Here is a 23,276-nt window from a genome sequence, read left to right on the forward strand (position 1 = left end):
GCCTCACCTCATCGGTGGAATTTTGGAGAAGATCCGCGACTCCCCCGGTGCGGGCAACCATGGCGTCCTTAGACGTTGAGTCCCTATTCACCAACGTCCCAGTCGACGAGACGATAGGGATCATCATGGAGCGCGGTATATAGGAATCCCGATATGAGACCCCTAACATCCCAGAAGACTCCTTAAGAACCCTGCTGGATATCTGTACGAAGAGAGCCCCTTTCACCACCCACCGAGGACAGATGTACCGCCAGAAGGACGGCGTAGCGATGGGGTCCCCCGCCCCTTGGAGGAGTCCTCTTCGCTAACTTCTACATGGGAGAAGTGGAAGAAAGGGTCTTCTCGCAACACAGATGTCCCCGCACATACGCACGCTACATCGATGACATCTTCGTGCAAGCCGACTGCGAGGATGAGGTTAGAAAGCCCCTTCGGCCAGCAGTTCCTGCAGAACAGCGCACTCAACTTCACTGTCGAGTACAGCAGCAACGATCGGCTCCCCTTCCTCGACGTCCTTGTCACGAAGACGAATCAGAAGTTGGCGACGACCGTTTACACCAAAGCTACGAACCTCGGACTTTGTCTGAATGGTGATAGCGAGTGTCCTGCGCGGTTCAAGACCACCACCGTCAGGGCCTTCGTCAGGAGGGCCCTCTCGCACTGTTCGACGTGGCAGGACACACACCTCGAACTCGACCGAGCATCCCAGATGCTAATTAACAATGGGTACTCGAACAAACTCGTAAACCGAGAAACTCGAGCCGCCCTTGACAAGTGGTACATGACGGAGGAGAGAGAAGGAACATTCCGCCCCCGGAGGATATCAAACTTTTCTATAAAGCCTTCATGCACCACCAATACAAGGAAGAAGAAGCAGCCATGAAGAAAATAATAGAGGAACACGTCCGCCCCATGGAGGAAGGAAAGAGAGTGTCCCTCATTATTTACTACAAGAATCGGCGTACGAAAGACCTCCTGATGAAGAACAACCCCTCCCCACCGGCAGGAGACCCCCTGAAGCAGTCCAACGTCGTCTACCGATACGTATGCCCCGCCCAAGGATGCCCTGGGATTTACATCGGCATGACGACGATGCGCCTGTCAAAAAGGATTTCCTGCACGCCCAGGAGGGCGCCATTAGGCAGCACGCCCTTGCAGTACACCGCAGAAACATCACGAGAGACGACATCGTCAGGAATACTAAGATCATCGGGAGAGCACCTGACCCACGACGTCTGCGTCTCTAGAAGCGCTGCTCATCCTCGAAGAAAAGCCTCCCCTCAATACCACCCAAGAAGCGTTCCTGATACCGACGTGTGTGAGGAGGACCACACCCTCTCCCCTAACGAAAGTACCAGCGCGCATGGAACGAACACCAGACATGAGAACAATACCAGGGGTGACGTCACGCAGGTAGAAGCCAATCAAGAGGCTCCCGGTGATACCCCCTACCTGAGAAGGTCTGCAAGACTAGTCAACGCCCGCGTATGAGTCACCTTCCCGGGAACCAATAAAAACTCGACCTACCGGAGAAGTGCTCTGACCGTACTGGAGAGCTCGCAACACCACGATAAAAGGAGAAGGACTCGCCACTGGAATTCAGTCCCTCAGCAGTTATCGCTTGATAATGTCCTGTCGATCAGGAGGAAACGTCGCGTTAGAGAGAGAGAGAGAGAGAGAGAGAGAGAGAGAGAGAATTGTATAAGCAATAATAAATCAAATGACTCAACCGAATTTGACCATGCCCTTTGGTGCGTTGCTCGCCAGTCTAAGCAACAACGAGAAAAGCCGTCATCAGAAAGATAGAGAAGACTCTTTATAAGATTAATAGTGCTGAAGCAGCAGTTATTTTTACAAAATAATAATAATAATAATAATAATAATAATAATAATAATAATCTAAAATAATAACAATAACAATAACAATAACAATAACAATAAAACAATAACAATAACAATAACAAAACAATATAACAATAATAATAATAATAATAATAATAATAATATCTCATTAACCAGAGTGGCCGTCTGGATGCCGTCAATTTTATTATGTAGTTTCCCAATCCATCGAATAATAATAATAATAATAATAATAATAATAATAATAATAATAATAAAGAACTAGCCACCATGACACATGGCAATGGCTACTAACGGGAGAGCCCAAGAAGGAAACTGAAGGAATGATAACAGCGGCACAAGATCAGGCCCTAAGAACCAGATATGTTCAAAGAACGATAGATGGAAATAACATCTCTACCATGTGTAGGAAGTGCAATACGAAAATGAAACATAGACCACAATAGCAAAGCCAATGTCCCAGCAACTTGCATAGAACCAGTACAAAAAGAGGCATGATTCAGTGGCAAAAGCCCTCCACTGGAGCCTGTGCAAGAAACATCAGCTACCTTGCAGTAATAAGTGGTACGAGCACCAACCTGAGGGAGTGATAGAAAACGATCACGCAAAGATCCTCTGGGACTATGGTATCAGGACGGATAGGGTGATACGTGAAAACAGACCAGACAAAGTCAAGAAGAAAGTATCACTCATTGATGTCGCAATACCATGGGACACCAGAGTTGAAGAGAAAGAGAGGGAAAAAATGGATAAGTATCAAGATCTGAAAATAGAAATAAGAAGGATATGGGATATGCCAGTGGAAATTGTACCCATAATCATCGGAGCACTAGGCACGATCCCAAGATCCCTGAAAAGGAATCTAGAAAAAACTAGAGGCTGAAGTAGCTCCGGGCCTCATGCAGAAGAGTGTGATCCTAGAAACGGCATACATAGTAAGAAAAGTGATGGACTCCTAAGGAGGCAGGATGCAACCCGGAACCCCACACTATAAATACCACCCAGTCGAATTGGAGGACTGTGATAGAGCAAAAAAAAAAAAAAATAATAATAATAATAATAATAATAATAATAAACAATAACAATAACAATAACAATAATAATAATAATAATAATAATAATAATAATAATAATAATAATAATAATAATAATAATAATAATAATAATAATAATAATAATAATATCTCATTAACCAGAGTGGCCGTCTGGATGCCGTCAATTTTATTATGTAGTTTCCCGCCCAATCCATCGAATAATAATAATAATAATATAATAATATAATAATAATAATAATAATAATAATAATAATAATAATAATAATAATACTCTTCGTAGTAGCCATGATTCCCTTGACAAAAGTACTACAGAAGATGGATGCCGGGTACCAACTCAAGAAAAGAGGCAACAGAATCAACCATCTGATGTTCATGGACGACATCAAGCTGTATGGTAAGAGCATCAAGGAAATAGATACCCTAATCCAGACTGTAAGGATTGTATCTGGGGACATCAGGATGGAGTTTGGAATAGAAAAATGCGCCTTAGTCAACATACAAAAAGGCAAAGTAACGAGAACTGAAGGGATAAAACTACCAGATGGGAGCAACATCAAACACATAGATGAGACAGGATACAAATACCTGGGAATAATGGAAGGAGGAGATATAAAACACCAAGAGATGAAGGACACGATCAGGAAAGAATATATGCAGAGACTCAAGGCGATACTCAAGTCAAAACTCAACGCCGGAAATATGATAAAGCCATAAACACATGGGCAGTGCCAGTAATCAGATACAGCGCAGGAATAGTGGAATGGACGAAGGCAGAACTCCGCAGCATAGATCAGAAAACCAGGAAACATATGACAATACACAAAGCACTACACCAAGAGCAAATACGGACAGACTATAACAATAATACGAAAGGAAGGAGGGAGAGGACTACTAAGTATAGAGGACTGCGTCAACATCGAAAACAGAGCATGGGGCAATATCTGAAAACCAGTGAAGTCGAGTGGCTAAAGAGTGCATGGGAAGAAGGACTAATAAAAGCAGACGAAGACCAGAAATATCAGAGACAGGAGAAAGACAGAAAGAACAGAGGACTGGCACAACAAACCAATGCACGGACAATACATGAGACAGACTAAAGAACTAGCCAGCGATGACAATTGGCAATGGCTACAGAGGGGAGAGCTAAAGAAGGAAACTGAAGGATATGATAACAGCGGCACAAGATCATGGCCCCCTAAGAAACCAAGATATGTTCAAAGTCGATAGACGGAAATAACATCTCTCCCATATGTAGGAAGTGCAATACGAAAAGTGAAACCATCAAACCACATAGCAAGTGAATGCCCGGCACTTGCACAGAACCAGTACAAAAAGAGGCATGATTCAGTAGCAAAAGCCCTCCACTGGAGCCTGTGCAAGAAACATCAGCTACCGTGCAGTAATAAGTGGTACGAGCACCAACCTGAAGGAGTGATAGAAAACGATCACGCAAAGATCCTCTGGGACTATGGTATCAGAACGGATAGGGTGATACGTGCAAAACAGACCAGACGTGACGTTGATTGACAAGGTCAAGAAGAAAGTATCACTCATTGATGTCGCAATACCATGGGACACCAGAGTTGAAGAGAAAGAGAGGGGAAAAATTGGATAAGTATCAAGATCTGAAAATAGAAATAAGAAGGATATGGGATATGCCAGTGGAAATCGTACCCATAATCATAGGAGCACTAGGCACGATCCCAAGATCCCTGAAAAGGAATCTAGAAAAACTAGAGGCTGAAGTAGCTCCGGCCTCATGCAGAAGAGTGTGATCCTGGAAACGGCACACATAGTAAGAAGAGTGATGGACTCCTAAGGAGGCAGGATGCAACCCGGAACCCCACACTATAAATAACCACCCAGTCGAATTGGAGGACTGTGATAGAGCAAAAAAAAAAAAAAAAAATAATAATAATAATAATAATAATAAAGAACTAGCCACCATGACACATGGCAATGGCTACTAACGGGAGAGCCCAAGAAGGAAACTGAAGGAATGATAACAGCGGCACAAGATCAGGCCCTAAGAACCAGATATGTTCAAAGAACGATAGATGGAAATAACATCTCTCCCATGTGTAGGAAGTGCAATACGAAAATGAAACCATAGACCACATAGCAAGCCAATGTCCAGCACTTGCATAGAACCAGTACAAAAAGAGGCATGATTCAGTGGCAAAAGCCCTCCACTGGAGCCTGTGCAAGAAACATCAGCTACCTTGCAGTAATAAGTGGTACGAACACCAACCTGAAGGAGTGATAGAAAACGATCAGGCAAAGATCCTCTGGGACTATGGCATCAGAACAGATAGGGTGACACGTGCAAATAGACCAGACGTGACGTTGATTGACAAAATCAAGAAGAAAGTATCACTCACTGATGTCGCAATACCATGGGACACCAAAGTTGAAGAGAAAGAGAGGGAAAAAATGGATAAGTATCAAGACCTGAAAATAGAAATAAGAAGGCTATGGGATATGCCAGTGGAAATCGTACCCATAATCATAGGAGCACTAGGCACGATCCCAAGATTCCTGAAAAGGAATCTGGAAAAGCTGAAGTAGCTCCAGGACTCATGCACAAGAGTGTGATCCTAGAAACGGCGATATAGTAAGAAAAGTGATGGACTCCTAAGGAGGCAGAATGCAACTCGGAACCCCACACTATAAATACCACCCAGTCGAATTGGAGACTGTGATAGACAAAAAAAAAAAAAAAAAAAAAAAAAAAAAATAATAATAATAATAATAATAATAATAATAATAATAATAATAATAATAATAATAATAATAATAATAATTGCAGGTCCACAATAATATCGCATGTGAAGTATAAAGTCTTTAATAATAAGAGCTTTCGAACCTTGTACTAGGTTCATCTTCAGCCAAGTGACTCACTTGACTGAAGATGAACCTAGTACAAGGTTCGAAAGCTCTTATTATTAAAGACTTTATACTTCACATGCGATATTATTGTGGACCTGGTGGGTGTTCCCAGGCCAACTGTTTTGCTAATTTACCATCAGGTAAAATTCAGTAAAAATAATGAAAAACGAAGGTAATAAAGATAGCGAGATGCAGATAAAGCCACGCCAAATAAATTAGCAATCATTCAGTAAATTGTATTTGGAACAGTTCGGAATTCTCTTCCTACTCCCATTCTTCCGAACTTATAACCTTCACTCCTTCAAGTGGCGGTTTACCATCTTTTCCTTCAACAAAACACAAATATAAAATAAAATAATTTACTTTGCTCTTTGCTCATAGCATAACTATGTTGTCTATCTGTGGTGCTTCATCTTAGATAAAACGAGAGAGAGAGAGAGAGAGAGAGAGAGAGAGAGAGAGAGAGAGAGAGAGAGAGAGCATAAAATAAGCGAATTAATACTGAATTATTTGCTGGCAGTAGGGTAAAATAAGATTACATCAGAGAATAGATACGAGAGAGAGAGAGAGAGAGAGAGAGATTGAGAGAGACCGAGAGAGAGAGAGAGAGAGAGAGAGAGACTCTTACAACCTCGACCCGGAAAGAAAGAAAAAAAAACAGAAAAAAGAAATTATAACAGAACGAGAAGCAGGAGAAAATACACTACAATTAGTTCAAGTACTGAAGGAGAGTTTGGAGACTCCCTTAAAAAATAAAAAAAAAATTAAAAATAAAAACAAGAATAAAAAATATGAAAGAAAATAAAAATAAAGGAAGTGAACGCAGTAAAGCATTTCGTCCAAAGTAACGAAGTTTTTCCGAAAATGAACGAAAGTTAACGATTTTTTTTTTTTTTTTTGTGCAAGAGCTCTCACTTGCGTCCTCCATTCTTTCCTGACCTTGAAAGGGTTGGGTGATCTTAGGAGATTTCAAGAAGGTGCTCTGAAGATGTTTTCATTATGAGACACACACACACACACACAGAGAGAGAGAGAGAGAGAGAGAGGTTTAAGTCAATAATTTATGGCTAAGAGAGAGAGAGAAAGAGAGAGAAATGTGTTGAAGTTTAAAACAATTTATGGCTGAGAGAGAGAGAGAGAGAGAGAGAGAGAGAGAGAGAGAGAGAGAGAGAGAGAAATATGTTGAAGTTTAAAACAACAATTTATGGCTGAGAGAGAGAGAGAGAGAGAGAGAGAGAGAGAGAGAGAGAGAGAGAGAGAGAGAGATGTTAAGTTTAAAACAACAATTTACACCTCAGAGAGAGAGAGAGAGAGAGAGAGTGTTAAGTTTAAAACAACAATTTACACCTCAGAGAGAGAGAGAGAGAGAGAGAGAGAGATGTGGAAGTTTAAGTCAATAATTTATGGCTAAGAGAGAGATAGCGAGAGAAATATGTTGAAGTTTAAAACAACAATCTATGGCTGAGAGAGAGAGAGAGAGAGAGAGAGAGAGAGAAAGAGAGAGACAGCGGGGAAACGCCTTCCCGTGACAACGCCCGATTGTGTCTGTTCTCTTATCTGCCGGTTGTAAAAAAGGCCCAACGCCGGATATCCGACGAATTCGCCATAGAAATATAAAATAGATAAAGATCTTTTTTTAATCAATATTTTTATCTTGTTTAAAATCAATAAACAGCAACACGGCAACTGTACACGCCCCTTGAAAAAAATATAAGTGAATTATTCTTTGCACATAAATTCATCATATTCGTCCTCGGGTAAAGATTGAATGTACAGGATTAATATATGGAAATATTAAAATCTTTCTTAAACTCATATAACATTAACACAATAACTGCTCTCATTCGTTTATGCTCGAAATTAAAATAGGAAATCTTTAAAAATAATTGGATATATACTATTTGTAATTTGCTAAGAAACAGAATTTATAGAATCAATCACTAAAAACATTTTTTTTTCATTCCGTACATCTAAATATTATATAAAGATATACCTGTAATTCTCATTAACAAAACTTTAATTAAGCGCATTAACAGAATATCCTGTGAACATACGAACGGTAAAATCATCACTCAATGCACTGTCAGCAATTATTTATTTTAGGTAATTATTAGTGCAGAATTGTCATTTAGTCGCCATGGAAACATCACTGCCCATTATTCTTACCGAACCTGATATTATAAATATCGATCAAAGTAACCAATACGTGTTCATTTATTTACTGGAAAGTTTTCGATTTTGGAAGCCTTAATGCTTAACCTCAAATCAACTCTTGCCATTTTGGCTGCCGTTCTCTTATGTGTGTGTGTGTGTGTGTGTGTATGCACGCGCGCATGTATGTTGTGTTATTTCACGCAAATGTAATTTAATCTGCGTGAGCATGCAAAACTAGTCGCTGGCCTTGGCGCTTGTTCCTCACCGTGAACAAAACTAGGAAAGTTATACTGTCATCTGTTTAAAATTTTTAATAGACTTTTCCGGCATTTTATTTTTTCATTGTCATTATCATATTTGAAGGACACTTTCAATAGCTTTGCTCTAGTGTAGTACTATGAATGCGCAAGCCTTATAAAGTCAGACATCGACATTATATATATATATATATATATATATATATATATTATATATATATATATATATATATATATATATATATTATATTATTATTATTATTTATTATTATTATGTTATTATTATTATTACAATAATACTCTAACCGTAAATCAATTTCTGAAAGCAGATATACTCCAGCTCAGATCGAGAGGAAGAGAAAATTATGGCGGTAATTCTAGGCAATAATTCCGCACGGACTGCAAGAAACGTTCCCGCGAATACGAAAGCCACTAGGGATTGGGGCGTCGAATGTATTTCGACGTGATTAGTATTGGTCCCCTAGGGGTTAATTATAGTCGACCCCCTGAAACTAACGGTAAATTCTTAATAAGCATCCCAAATACTACAAGAAACTGCAATTTCCAAAGAAATACTCGACGCGGAATTGCCATTATGGCTTTTGTACACAAACTCCCATAGAAATTATGAGTAAGAGCTATAGTTAAAGTTCGGCAGATAGAAAAATGAACAGCAGGAATTTCATCGCAAAATAAAGCCGTTAGACTATCACATACTTGCGAAATTTACCTTTTAATTACACTAATATTTTTATTTAACCATTTCATTATCTTTCTACGTCATTAACTTAAGTAATAATTACTTACGGGACGAGAAAGGATGAGCGAACTTGATGTGACCACCACTTAACACTTAGCACTAATCATACTGGCGTGACCGTCTTGCAAGTTGCTCGGATCAGTGTGACGTCATAGTGACGTCATTCTTGTTAGCCAACGACAGCTGAGGCATGGTTTGTTTCAAACAATTCAATTATGATTGAAGAGAACATGAGCCTATCTCATCTGTTAACAATAAGTTTTTGGCTTAAACTGGAGCTTATTTAGTATATAATGGCAATATGGACACTGATTTATCGGTATTTATTTGTTTCCTTTTTATAATTTCACTGGTTTTCTCTTGACGCATGGACTAGTGTTACCAGGCAGTGTTACTACGGCCACCATACGTGGTCACACTTTACCGCCAGTTGGAGTGAACTGTGACTGGAGAATTTCTCTAGTCCTATTCACTCACTATTCACTTCGGCGTGCAGGCAACGTCAGACTCAGTAGTCACAGACTCAGTTCTACTTGAGGTTGTGAGGTGAGAGGCCGGACGATATGGAGGCTGCATTCAAATACGCCTGGTAATGATGTCCATTGTCCACCATAGGTAAACGGAATAAAAAATGGACTAAAGACGGGTTGTTGGAAAGAGACAAAGCCAAGTCACACCAACATTTTGCCACTAATTTCCTTTATCCTTAGAACATACTTAGTATCTTCTTTCAATGAATAAAAACATTTTTACTCAAAATCGGACAGAGCGCTTATTCAGATTCACCAGAGAAAGGTTGAATGCTACACTAAGGATTCGTCGCAACTGGACGAGGATTTAAAATGCATTCTGCCATTTCTGCTGAGTCACCGGGGGAAATCGTAAAGGAAACTTCCCAAGCAATATGGACTTCGCCGAGGAAGCAGTATTTGAAGGTAAACAAGTTATAATGTCAGACAAAAATTTAATTTGAATTGGTAATCTGCATATGAACTATCCTCTCACTGCACAGTCGAAAGTTTATTCGTTATTGCTGCCAGTACCTCCTCGGTAACTGTTGTTGGTCCATATTTCTGCTTTTCTTCCTAGCTGGGGATTATTATGGATGCCAAAATATCTCCATTATCACTGACAACTTTGCGACTCCGGTTTAAGAATCAATAGATATATTATACAAATGAGCAAAGGTAACACTGACTTAATTTCATGAGCCATTATAAAGTATATAAATACGTACATGTCTGTGTACGTGGGTAGTTAAGAAGTATAAGAGTTTAAAAATGCGTGTAAATCTCAATTTCATAAACTACCAATTTTTATAACAATGCATGTGTGTGTTTCTAAATACACAACGCATGCTGTTAATTTTTTTGGCCACTTTCTCATCGTTTTGAAACAAATGTCATAAGACGCTGGCATTGTAGCCAGCACTTCTAATCTTCCATAATGAACTCTGTCGTAAGTTTGCTCTCTGTTTGTTCACTATCCTAAAAGCAAAAGGCCTTCTCTTCCTTTTCTAGTCAACACCACTAGCCAATACACAGACAACTGCACTCTCCGAAATTTATGCTAAACTTCACTTCACTTGACAAAAGTGTTCACATTTTCCCACACGCAATGTAATAGGTTGTCGGTACTACAGTGTTGAAGGCTAGTATTTCGGTAACCACGTCAAACCATCATTTCACACCGGCAAACAGTCTCACAGTACAAACTAACTGCAAACACGCTGAAAAGTGGCTTGCAAACCTCTAGTTTGACAGTTTATAACAGACATTTGGCGTAAGCGTGTATGCCGGCCCATATAGTATCATGGCTCGTTATGTATGAACAAAATGAGTCGTAATAACGTAATTACGGGCATTGTTCAAACTATCAGTACCTAATTTTACATTTGAGTGTGCATCTTGCGCATAATTTCTTATGTGTAAGCTTAGTGAGGATAAATATAGGGAGACTGGAGGCTTCTTTGATACCTCATCACATTTAACCAGACATACATTTCGTAGGCCGATGAACAACTTATCCTAGAATTAAACTATTGTAAGAATAATCTTGTTTCGTTTTAATTTATATTGTTCGGATAATTTTATACTAACCTACGTTGTGTGCAAACGCAATAGCGGATTCCAAAATGTAAAAATGGTAATAATTGGTGGTTTCTGTTTAGATTGAAGAACGCTATGTACTGTACGTTCGGTAATGTATGCTACTTTCGTAGGCGTATATATATATATATATATATATATATATATATATACTATATATATATATATATATACAAAAAAGTATTTACGTTGAAGTACTTATTTGAAGCTAGGGCAGGCTCGGACAAGCTTCTCTCATTCAGACTTTAAAAGCAAACCACTATACTTACCTAGCCCAAACTTGTTTGGAACGTAAACAGGCGGATTATCTTTATAGCCAGTTTGCACCTTCTTCCCAGCTTTAACCAATTTTCATATGGGGGTCAGTTTGCGTGTAACGTAAAAAAAAAAAAAATAAAAAAATAAAAAAAAAAAAATACGATAATGTAAGTATCATGACGGTAATCACTGTTTCTCCGGTAAAGGCACTGCCATTCTCCATACTAAAATGGGAACAAGGCCTATACTCTGTTTTTTTTTTCCATCTGTCCATCAGCCTGTGATGTTTGCGCATGGTAACACTGCGTCCCGGGCTTTAAATAATATCTTATTTCGATTATTAACGGTGTAATTCGCATTCAGTAAATTATTAAAACACTTTTCAGTTGCAAATTTACGCACAGATATCCTTTTATTTACCTAAAACTTACACATAGCGTAACTATTTAAAGCCCGGGAAAGCCCGGAACGCAGTGTTACCATGAGAAAACACCACAGGCTGATGGACAGATAAAAAAAAAAAAAAAAAAAAAACAAGAGTATAGTTATGGTTAGTGAATAGGAAGGAATTCTGAGGTTGATCCTGGGCTTCAAGCTTTTATTACCCTTTCATTACCCGAAGAAAATCGTAGCTGCACAGACAAAAGATTATTAATATGAATAATTTATTTGAACTATCATTCATTCTTCACTACCCTCAACGAGCACGGCTTCAGAAGATGCTGTGGGATGAGCTTATTAGTCCTATTCATATAGTTCTATGCTCTTAGCAACCAACACAGTTAGCAACCCACCGGAGTCGTCTAAGTGCCAATTAAATCAGTCACTAAATAGGCCTATACAGGTAATTAAATTTACTGCCATAAGATTAGCAAAAATTATGATGAAATTATAATTATTCAAGATATATAAATATTTTCATGCTATAGGCCTAACGATCATCAACTTGTTTAGCGAACTTTCAGAGACTGGAGACTAGAATGTATATACATGAAGCATTATAAAAGGCTAAAGCTATGTAAAATATAATGATGCTAACTCGTTTTATGATGATTGATGGTTGTGCTGAAGTTGTGACAATCGAGATAATCATTTTTCATCAACCAAACTTTCCAAGGTCCCGAGAATGAGCCGAAATTGCAGTGTAGCCGAGACACAAAAGGCTGCGTGTTGCAGCTAAACCATCCCCCCCCCCCCCCTCTCTCTCTCTCTCTCTCTCTCTCTCTCTCTCTTAATGTAAGGTCTGTAAGGTAAGGTCTCTTATAATTGCTTGTTTTTTCTTTCATTCCGTATTTCTCAGTGCACAGCTGAATTAGACTAAGGTTCGATCCCCAACCTGTTTTGGTAGGAACAGCATGTAACCATTTCTCCAGTTTCTCAACAGGCAAGTTGGTCGACTGTCGTGGGGCTTCGTGAACAAGGGTAAACTGAGAGAGAGATAGTGTGTGATAATCACTGCTGTCAAAATATGTGCCATCATTTAATTGCAAACCGAGAGGACGTTGACGAGGCGTAATCGCCTACCGAGGTGAAGCCAGTCTTCATATACTCATGAGTCTCTCTCTCTCTCTCTCTCTCTCTCTCTCTCTCTCTCTCTCTCTCTCTCTCTCTCTCTTTGTGTGTGTGGGTGTGTGCGCGCGCGCGAATGACAGAGGCTTATATAAGTAACCCCCTTGCCCCTTCTCTCTCTCTCTCTCTCTCTCTCTCTCTCTCTCTCTCTCTCTCTCTCTCTCTCTCTCTCTCATTGTTGTAATGTAGCACTTAGTACCCAAGTGAGAGGAAAAAATGGTCAGCAGTAATGCTCCCGAGGCATCTCTGTTCGGTCGTAAAAAAATTAGTACTTCATTTTGTGGTAAGTTTTGAACCCAACAAAGAAATAAGCTGACCTCTCTCTCTCTCTCTCTCTCTCTCTCTCTCTCTCTCTCTCTCTCTCTCTCTCTCTCTCTCTCTCTCTCTCTCTCTCTCTCTATGTAGCCAAAGAGGTTTATCTTGTCCACAAAAAATCTAGATTAGTTAGTGAAGAATTTCACTTAAAATTTTGTCGAATGTGGTGTGACGTGTGGAGTCACAGGAGTGGCTACATAGGCCCAAGCCAGCTCGTTGGATTTCGAGATTATTTCGGATTTTGATGCACTTCTTTGACTTCTTTGCTTTGTGCCAGTTTCTGAGACGTCACACCTCAACCCTTTGTTGCAACTAGGATTGGGGAACAGTAATTTTATTTCCAAATCTCTCTGGGTTCTCCCCACTTATTCCTGCTTGCTGAATCTCTTTCGCCTTACGTTCAGATTCAAAGTAACGCTCATTCTGCGGGTTTTAGAGACCATAACTTACCTGTAAAAGGCATTACTCTTAACTTTGTGAATGCCTTATGTCACGTTGTTTGATACATTGTATGGTATAGAAACAAACAATGGTATACCGTCAAAACCAACCTTATGTTTCTTTGCGTGATATGTTTATGGTATGGAAACAATGGTATCTCGCCAAACACATGTCCGGTTCGTCTAGGAAAAGTTTATGTCGGTGAAATTTGCTCTTTAAATGAAATCTAGCTCATGTTTTATAAAGAAGCGTGTTTAATAAGTCGGAAACGCAGAAGGTAGAGAATTCCATTGTTAAGAGTGAAAAAATAGAATTACAATTGAGTTCATTACTTTCAAAAATATTTTCGCAGCTACACTACATATATAATGTTCATTTTTCTTCTCCTATTTTGTGCACGTTTTCATGAATCAAGTTTCTTTCATATGAGTCACAAGTAATAAGATATTTTCTGTTGGAGAAGCTAGAAAAAAATTTATAAAAAGTCGTTGATATAGAGATAACTTAGTGAAAATCTAATTGATATAAACAAAATTGAAACATTTCCGTTTTCTATACTCTTAATTTCAGGCGTCACTAAACCATCGAATGGAATAATCCCCAGCCACAGATAAAACCTTGGTTCCAGGCTACATATTGTCGACAAGGCAGAACTTCCTGGTTCCAGGCTGCATGGAAAAACTATCCCTTTGTCATCGACAAAATAAAAACCATCCAGGTTTTGGGCTTTGTGAAAAACTATTCCACCGTAGACCGAATAAATAAAGTCCCCATGATTCCAGGTTCCAGGAAAAACTACGATTTCATCGTAGGCAGAATAAACTCTTTCTGACTCCAGGTTCCAGGAAAAAATTTAAGAGTTCAATGCCGATAGAATTAAATGTTATGGTTTCAGGCTAAGTGACGTCGACAGAGAAAAAAAACTAGGTCAAGGAACAAATAGTGTTTTCCATAAAAAAAAACTCAGTTCCAGGTTTAATAGAAAACACTCCGTTGTCATTGGTCGGTATTAGAACAGCTCTCATTCCAGCAATCTGGTTCCATGCTCCATGGAAAAGTACCTAAAAAAAAATAAAGTTAAAGAACACACAAACAGTACTTCCCAGAAGTAAAACTTTCAGTTTCAGGCCTCATAGGAAAATACTCCGTTATCGTCGACCGCTGCAAGACCTCTGTCATTCCAGCACCCTGGTTCCAGGTCCATGGAAAAGCGCCATAAAAAGCACCGTAAAAAGTACTTTCCAGGCAAGAACACTCGGTTTTCAGTATTCATAGAAGAAATACTCCAATACAGTCGGGCGGTACAAGAACTGCCGTCATTCCAGCACCATGGTTCCAGGCTCCGTGGAAAGGTAAACAAAAACAAAAACAAAAATCAAGTGCAAGGGGACACAGTTACTTCGAAAAGAATAAAAAAAAATTAAAAACTTTCCAGCCTTCATAGAAAAATGCTCCATCGCCGTCAAACAGTACAAGAACGACCGTCATTCCAACACCCTGGTTCCAGACTATGGAAAAGTACCCAGCAGTTTCAGCGAGTAATTCTACTCTTAACACAGCCAGTAATAGCTGTTGCCGATGACCTCTGGGAATGTACGCGGGCGGCTTGTTGGAAAGTTACCGCTTCCAGCCACTTCCAGCGTTGGACGACCGGGATTTCCCTTTTTCGCTGGAAGTAGGAAGACTCCAGCCGACATGGGATGCCAGACCTCTTAGGTAAGAGTCGTTCTCTGCTGTTTCATTTGGGTTGTTTGGCTTTTTTTTTTTTAATTCTGATAGTAAATTTGTTATAAGTTAAGGGATATATACACAGGCATACACTCAAACAATATATATATATATATATGTATGTATGTATATGTATATATCAGCTTATCGCATACCAAATTATTCACTGCAATAGTACAATTACTAAAAGGACCTCATTCAGACTGGATGATATCTAGCGGAGTTATTTATTCAAAAAGTTACAAGCTTTCAAGGACTGTTTGTCCTTAGAGGCTTGTGGCTTTTTTTTTTAAATAACTCCGCTAGATATCATCTAATTTGAATGAGGTCCTTTTAATAAATTATATATATATATACACAAACCACACACACACACCACACACACACACATATATATATATATATATATATATATATATATATATATATATATATATTGTCTGTGTTTGTATGTATGCACATATTGTGTGTGTATGTATGCACGTATGTTTCCCTTCTCTGGACTGTTTACTCTTTTTTTTCTTTTAACACCTTCGTAAGGTGCTGCCAATTTTGTCTTATTTCATAATATTATTAATAATAATATTAATAATAATAATAATAATGATAATTGCTTCAGTCACGGCAGGTAGTTGTTAGCCCAGAAAACTTTTGATGGACGTTCACGAAAAAATTACTGTCGAAGTGCATTGATGCTTTCGAGTTAATAATAATAATAATAATAATAATGCAAGTTCAGTTTGTATTGCGAACAGATTATTTTTTTGTACGCCAAGACGGTCACGGTAATTTAAGTTGGTGAGTCATCGCCCGTATGGACTATTGAAAACAGGTTAGTTATGTAACATGCGCCAGATTCCCGGAAAATAGCATTTTTAAAGCCTGCTTACGTGCGCGCTCGCACACACATACACAGATATGTATATATATAAATATATATATATATATATATATATATATATATATATATATATATTATATATATATATATATATATGGGAAAAAACGGTCAGGGAAAAAAAGCCAGTAAAAAAGGTAAAACAGGAAAAAAACCATAGAAAAACAAAAAACAAGTAAAACAGTAAAATAAGGTAAAACAGCATAAAAAGTCAGAAAAGACAGGTAAAACAAAATTTTTTTTAAATCGAAGGGCCTAATTGGATTACGTACTGTTAGAATAAATGTGGAAAAAAGGAACTGTTCGCCTATTATTATTATTTATTTCTTTGAAGAAGAGAAAAAGAGAAAAGAATCATAAATTTATTTTATGTCGGCATATATATATATATATATATATATATATATATATAGATATATATATATATATATATATATATATATATATATATATATTTTATATATATATATTTATATATATATATCTATATATATAGGTATATATATATAGTATTTATATATATATATTTATATATATATTTATATATTTTATATATATATTTATTATATATATATATATATATATATATATATATATATCTATATATATATATAATATATATATATATATATATATATGCCGACATAAAATAAATTTATGATTCTTTTCTCTTTCTCTCTTCTTCGGAAATAATAATAGGCAAACAATTCCTTTTTTCCACATTTATTCTAACAGTACGTAATCCAATTAGGCCCTTCGATTTAAAAAAAATTTGTTTTACCTGTCTTTTCTGACTTTTTATACTGTTTTACCTTATTTTACTGTTTTAGCTGTTTTTCATTGTTTTGCCTGTTTTACCCGACTGTTTTTCTATGGTTTTTTCCTTTTTGCCTTTGTTACTGGCTTTTTTCCCTGGCCGTTTTTTCCCATTTTTCCTGACTTTGGCCTTTTTTTCCTGTTTCCCTTGGCTATTTTTTCTGACTGTTTTTTATAGCTTTTATCCGCAAGAGAAAGTTGGTATTCGTGGCCTTCCCCTCCCCACTCACCCCTCTAACCATTCCCCACTTTTTAGGGGGAAGGGGGCGGTATAATCTTGGGCGAATCCTCTAGGGGCTTAAACTTCAGCTTATTGTAGGAAACGGATTAAGTTAGTCTATGAAAAGATTATAATCCACAGATCTCTGGCCGTCACGTCTACCGATGTATATATGTACATGACTCCTTAATGAAGTGGGCCTCTCTCTCTCTCTCTCTCTCTCTCTCTCTCCATGATAAATAAAAGAAGGGTCATCAAATTCTCCGTCTGTCTGTCGGTCTGTCTCATTGACGTATCATTGATGGCATTAATTCATTAGTCATCGGAAATATACAGCACTTCAGTTTCAATTACACACATGAGTGGATACGTAAATGGTAATTAATGCCTCTAATTGGACGCTTTTATCTGTATCAGTGTGTTTATACACACACACACGCACACTACGTATATATATATATATATATATATATATATATATATATATATATATATATATATATATATATATATATATATATATATATATATCTATATATATATATATCTATATATATATATATATATATATATATATATATATATTGGTTGTGTTTGTGTGCATATATACGTATATATATATATATATATATGTATATATATATATACGTATATATATAGTACGTATATATATAATATATATACAGTAAAGGGCTTTTCAGCCGAAAGATCTCGCAGACTCCTTCGTTTATTTTTCCTTCGTGGCATTTATCTTTATTTATGGATTTATCACGTTCCTAACTTTCGTGATTCTGTTATACATATCTATATATATATACGTATATATATATATATATATATATATATATATATATATATATATATATATACATACACAGAATTCCCATACTTTATATTATAAAACTTCTGAGAGAGAGATAGACAGACAGACAGAGACAGAGAAAGAGAGAGATAACTTAAACAGCTAATGTTTGTTTCCGATCTTTGCACTACTGAGGAAGGTCTCATGAATATGAATTGTAACCTAGTATCGTAGTTGATCTTTGGGTAAATATATTAACTTGTGAACGTCTTTCCTTCCCGTCTAGCTGGCGAGGTCAGTTGCACGTGGATACTAGTAAAAGTTCCATCTTGGTGCTCTGGCATTTTCTCTCGTCCTTAAACTACTATGTTCTTTCGAAAAGACTATAGCTCACTAGACGAAGTATACCCATTTGCATAACTATAGTTCCTTACTCATTACTACTGAAACCACCTATGAATTATGTTGTACCTGTCCTTCAAGAATCTAAATCATGCCATAGGAGGGTTGTACTTTTACTGTGTAACCTTAAATACGAAGGAAAACAAAATATCGTGTGATTTTTATTTTCATTTCCTTGTGAATATATAGTCCACGTCAAAGTCTTGATCACTAGACCTGTTGTGGCTGAACTGAAATATGTCTAGGCAGTAAACTTTATCGCTCGACCATCATTGATGATAAGAATTTTAATTTCCATATACTACAGAGCATAAACTTATAGGGACAATAACCAAACCAGTGCAGTACCAATGAGACGTTAAAATGACTAAGTTCTGAATTTCCCTCCATAACGGTGCACAAAGCTGTTCAGTTAGTAACTGTAGTCTCGTCAAGAAATAATAAGATCACTGTTCATTCATATCAAGCATTTACAATTTTGGAACCGATTTCGACTTTTAATGCCTGAGTCTTATCCACTAAACTAATAATGCAATTGGTGGTAAAACTGCAGTTCAGTTACGCTGGCCCCTACGCAGGGAATACTAGGACTTAAGGTGCAAAACCCCATAGAATAAACATTCTTCTATTGCCCCAAAATATTCAGAATGAACATATTTTCAAGCAAATTTTAAGTTATTGAATTTTTCTGGTTTACGATCATAAAAAAGTCAAATGAAATGCTTACGTCGTTTCAAGGCCATCGCACTCTCTAGGGCTACTGCACATGCATGGGTTTTCTGCATACATCTGACCTATGAAAACGATCATTATAGTCCACCGACCTATTCGTGGCTACTACCCATGCCAGGGTTGTTTCAAATTGACCTATGATATTCTCCAATGCACTTTCAAGCCTATCCAGATAACCACAGTCCTAAGATCATGCTCGATTTGGTGATTTGTTTGTTTGTATGGTGTTTTTACGTTGCATGGAACCAGTGGTTATTCGGCAACGGTACCAACGGCTTTACGTGACTTCCGAACCACGTCGAGAGTTAACTTCTATCACCAGAAATACACATCTCTCACACCTCAATGGAATGCCTGAGAATCGAACTCGCGGCCATCAAGATGGCAGGCCAAGGCCATGCCGATCACGACGCTGAGGAGTTGCTCGATTTGGTGAGGAATGCTGACCTGACTTGGAATTTGATCTCGCGAATCTTGACAGCGCACGCAATTGGTACGAGGTCTTTTTGGTCCCATTGTTAAGTAAATTCTGTGGAAATTGTTTTAATTTGCGCCGAACGTGAATCAGTTGTTAGATTTTATTAACAGACGGGTTATGAAATGACAAATATACGTGCCCTACGTGCAAGAGTATTGTGAAGTTGAACAGAAAAATTGCGGTCTATGTGAGGAATTGTAAAAATTCCTCGAATGGGCGCCAGGTTTCACGCGTTTTTATGGGCGCAATTTCTACTTCCTATACCACCTTTAGAAGTCAGTGGTAATTAATCTAACCACCCAATAACCAAAGTACATTCTTTTATGCAAGTTATTCGTTTAAGATTAGGTTAACAGAAAGTTAGGTTTGCATACATGTGTCGAGAATAGATAACGATGGGGTCTTAGGTCGGGTTAAGTTAAGAGTAAGATAGGCTATACTGCGTTTACCTTTCTAAGATCGCTAGGGTGGGGCCAGGTAGAAAAGGCAGAGTTGTCATATCTACGGGTATGTAAGTCTCATTAAATGCTTCCCGCAGATATAATCATTCTTAGAAGGATTCGCTTTAGACCTTGGAAGTCGAGGGAAAGGGTATGCTTCTTCCCTGTTAACTTTTTTTTTTTTTTTTTTACTCCCGATTTTATTTAGCTATTCCTTCTTTCTCTTTCTATAATTATAGATACGCTGAATGGCATGCTGGCTCTGGTGTTTGGACTTGAGACATAAATTCATAAGTCAATCGATCTATTATGCCCTTAGAAAAATTTTCATCAAAATCATCCAAGTCAGTCACAGACTCACTTTCCCTCTTCTTTTTTGAAACACTGGAGATTCCACTATATTTCCCGCCTCTCTTGCTTCCTTGTCAAGTCTACGAATAGTCATTTCTGACACTTTTGTTGCTTCAGATGTTCACTGGATAGCCTTCGAAACATCAGTTACAGGACCTTCATGATGTTTTTATAAAATGAAGTATTTCACGAAATTATAGACTATTTCCTTGGCCTCAGGTGGTGGGTGAAGACGTTTACGGGAGTCACTTGGGCTGGGCTGGGCTCTACATACTTTTCACAGTGGGTGATCGAAAGCGAGTATCCTTTAATGATATTGACCATGACCTTTTAAATCCTCTTAAAAATTATAGGTCCCCTAAACTCAGATCTGGCATCGCCGGGGAAAAAATATGCCATATCTTCATTTTCATTAATGAAACCGAGGTTTTAACGAAGAGTATACGAAATAAGATATATTCAAAATATCTGATACAAACAAAGAACCACATTTCAAGAAATGAAAACTATTTCAATAGACTCCATGAAGCTAATATGATTACCATAACATGAAAATTGGCAAGTATGATATCTGTACAAGCCACACGATCTTAGAAAAGTAAACGCACTATAGTTAGCATTTGCGTTAAAATAGGGAAAGATGGGGGTTCCCCCTTCCTCTAACCAGGGCAGGCCGCGTCGCCATGGTCAGATAAGGTTAATGGTGGGTAGGCTAGGATGCTTCATGGTAGAAATGTGACTTTTCCTTTGCTTTTACGCTGGCTCTATATTCGTCAAAATAACCCACGGAACTGAACTTCACGTTCAACTTCATCCAGTTTCTTCTTCTTCTTCTTCTTCTTCTTCTTCTTCTTCTTCTTCTTTGAATTACCTCAACTTAGGTTTTCTTTCTGTTTACCCCCCACGCCTTCGTTTCACAAATCTTCCAATAATTTGCCTTGGAGTTTTCTGTATACAGGTAGTTACTTCGGTAAACTTGTACTAAATGCAATGTGTGCTTTGACACAATTGGTATCGTTATCATGTAAATGGAGGCTGAAGTCACCATAAATCAGTGAATTTTTGTCAATTTGAAACCATTTCGTAAACTTACCTGAATCTGAATGAGAATATCAGGGGGATTAAGGTCCGTGTATTTCACTGCACTCTCTCTCTCTCTCTCTCTCTCAAAATAAGCCCCTCTTTCCGACTGTGGTCCGCGGAACTGCAAGGTGGGTGGGCTCCACTATCTAAAAAGTACTTATTTGGGCTTGTTCCATATGAACAGCTTTCATATACTGAATGATAATAATAATAATAATAAAAATGATAATAATAATAATAATAATAATAAAATAATAATAATAATAATAATAATAATAATAATAATAATAGTTTGCAAACGAAACGAAACTAAGAAACGTTCAAACCACACATTAAAACGCAGGAAAGTGAATTTCTAAATCCGAAATGCAATAATTATTTCTCCTTATTCCTTATGAAATGTGTTATCACAACTTTAAAAAATGAAGGCTTAGATTTGTCTGCCGTATTTCAGCATAAAATCATGAACGTTCTCAATGGCGGATCTGAAAATCTTAATTTCCTTTTGGGGGTGGGGCGGGGGACCACTTAGGATTATCATATGTAACTTGCATGACACACACACACACACACACATTTATGCCACCTCGGTGGCCGCGAGTTCGATTATCGGGCATTCTATTGAGGTGTTAGAGATGTGTATTTCTGGTGATAGAAGTTCACTCTCGACGTGGTTCAGAAGCCACGTTGGTCCCGTTGCTGAATAACCACAGGTTCCATGCAACGTTAAAACACCATACAAACAAACAAACACACACACAAATATATATATATATATATATATATATATATATATATATATGTGTGTATAATATATGTATATATATATATATATATATATATATATATATATATATATATATATATATATATATAATGTATGCATTATAACAGTAATTGTTGTTATACGTTGTTGAAACAATAATTAAATAAGCAAATGTTTGCTACTAATTATGATTTATCGAAAGAAAACACAGCTTTATTGTTCATATACAAGGGGGGAGGTGCACGTGACCAGGTCACCCCTACCCCTCCCCCACAATCAATCCGCCAGATAGATGAGAATTCATTTATGTTTGAGGCTACCATGGACGCACGTCTGTAGTTTCCGTAAAAAAAGTGCAAACGTTTTTTATGAACACATAATTAACGTTTAGAGTAAAAGAAAACGTAAACATCTGGTGATTTCATGGGAAACTATAAGCTGAAATCGGATGACCATTTTCGATGAACTTTCATGTATTTTAACAGTTCTTAAGGATACATCCAGAAAATGAGTAATGTCCTTATTTGAAGGCATATATATATATATATATATATATATATATATATATTTATATGTATATGTATATGTATATGTATATGTATATGTATATATATATCTATATATATATATATATATATATATATATATATATATATATATAAAACTACTCATGTTTTATCGTACTATGGCGCTATTTGAATGTTTTTTTTTTTCACGTAATAATATGTGATTATGTAGTATGGTTCATCGTAAGAGTTTCAGTCTTTAGAGTAGATCTCGGATTCCAAAAGTCTGGGGGTTGGTTGTTTCTCATAAGCCAGAATTCTCCACCTACCTGAGGCCAGTGGCGGACTATAAGTCTAAAAATTGTGGTTGCCAGGTGACAAAAGAGGG

At 37.4% G+C, this 23,276-nt stretch overlaps 1 protein-coding gene across 1 annotated transcript in view; it reads right to left on the reverse strand.

Moving 5' to 3' along the window:
- The window catches only part of LOC135203025 (thioester-containing protein 1 allele R1-like), a 405,497-nt gene extending 396,387 nt beyond the window's left edge, over nt 1-9,110 (reverse strand). Inside the window, exon 1 of the mRNA XM_064232597.1 lies at nt 9,023-9,110. The gene's annotated coding sequence lies outside the window, so the exon portion shown is untranslated. The remainder of the gene's footprint in view (nt 1-9,022) is intronic.
- Nucleotides 9,111-23,276: the final 14,166 nt, after the last annotated feature.

Source organism: Macrobrachium nipponense, chromosome 33, assembly GCF_015104395.2.
Source record: "Macrobrachium nipponense isolate FS-2020 chromosome 33, ASM1510439v2, whole genome shotgun sequence".
Taxonomy (NCBI): domain Eukaryota; kingdom Metazoa; phylum Arthropoda; class Malacostraca; order Decapoda; family Palaemonidae; genus Macrobrachium; species Macrobrachium nipponense.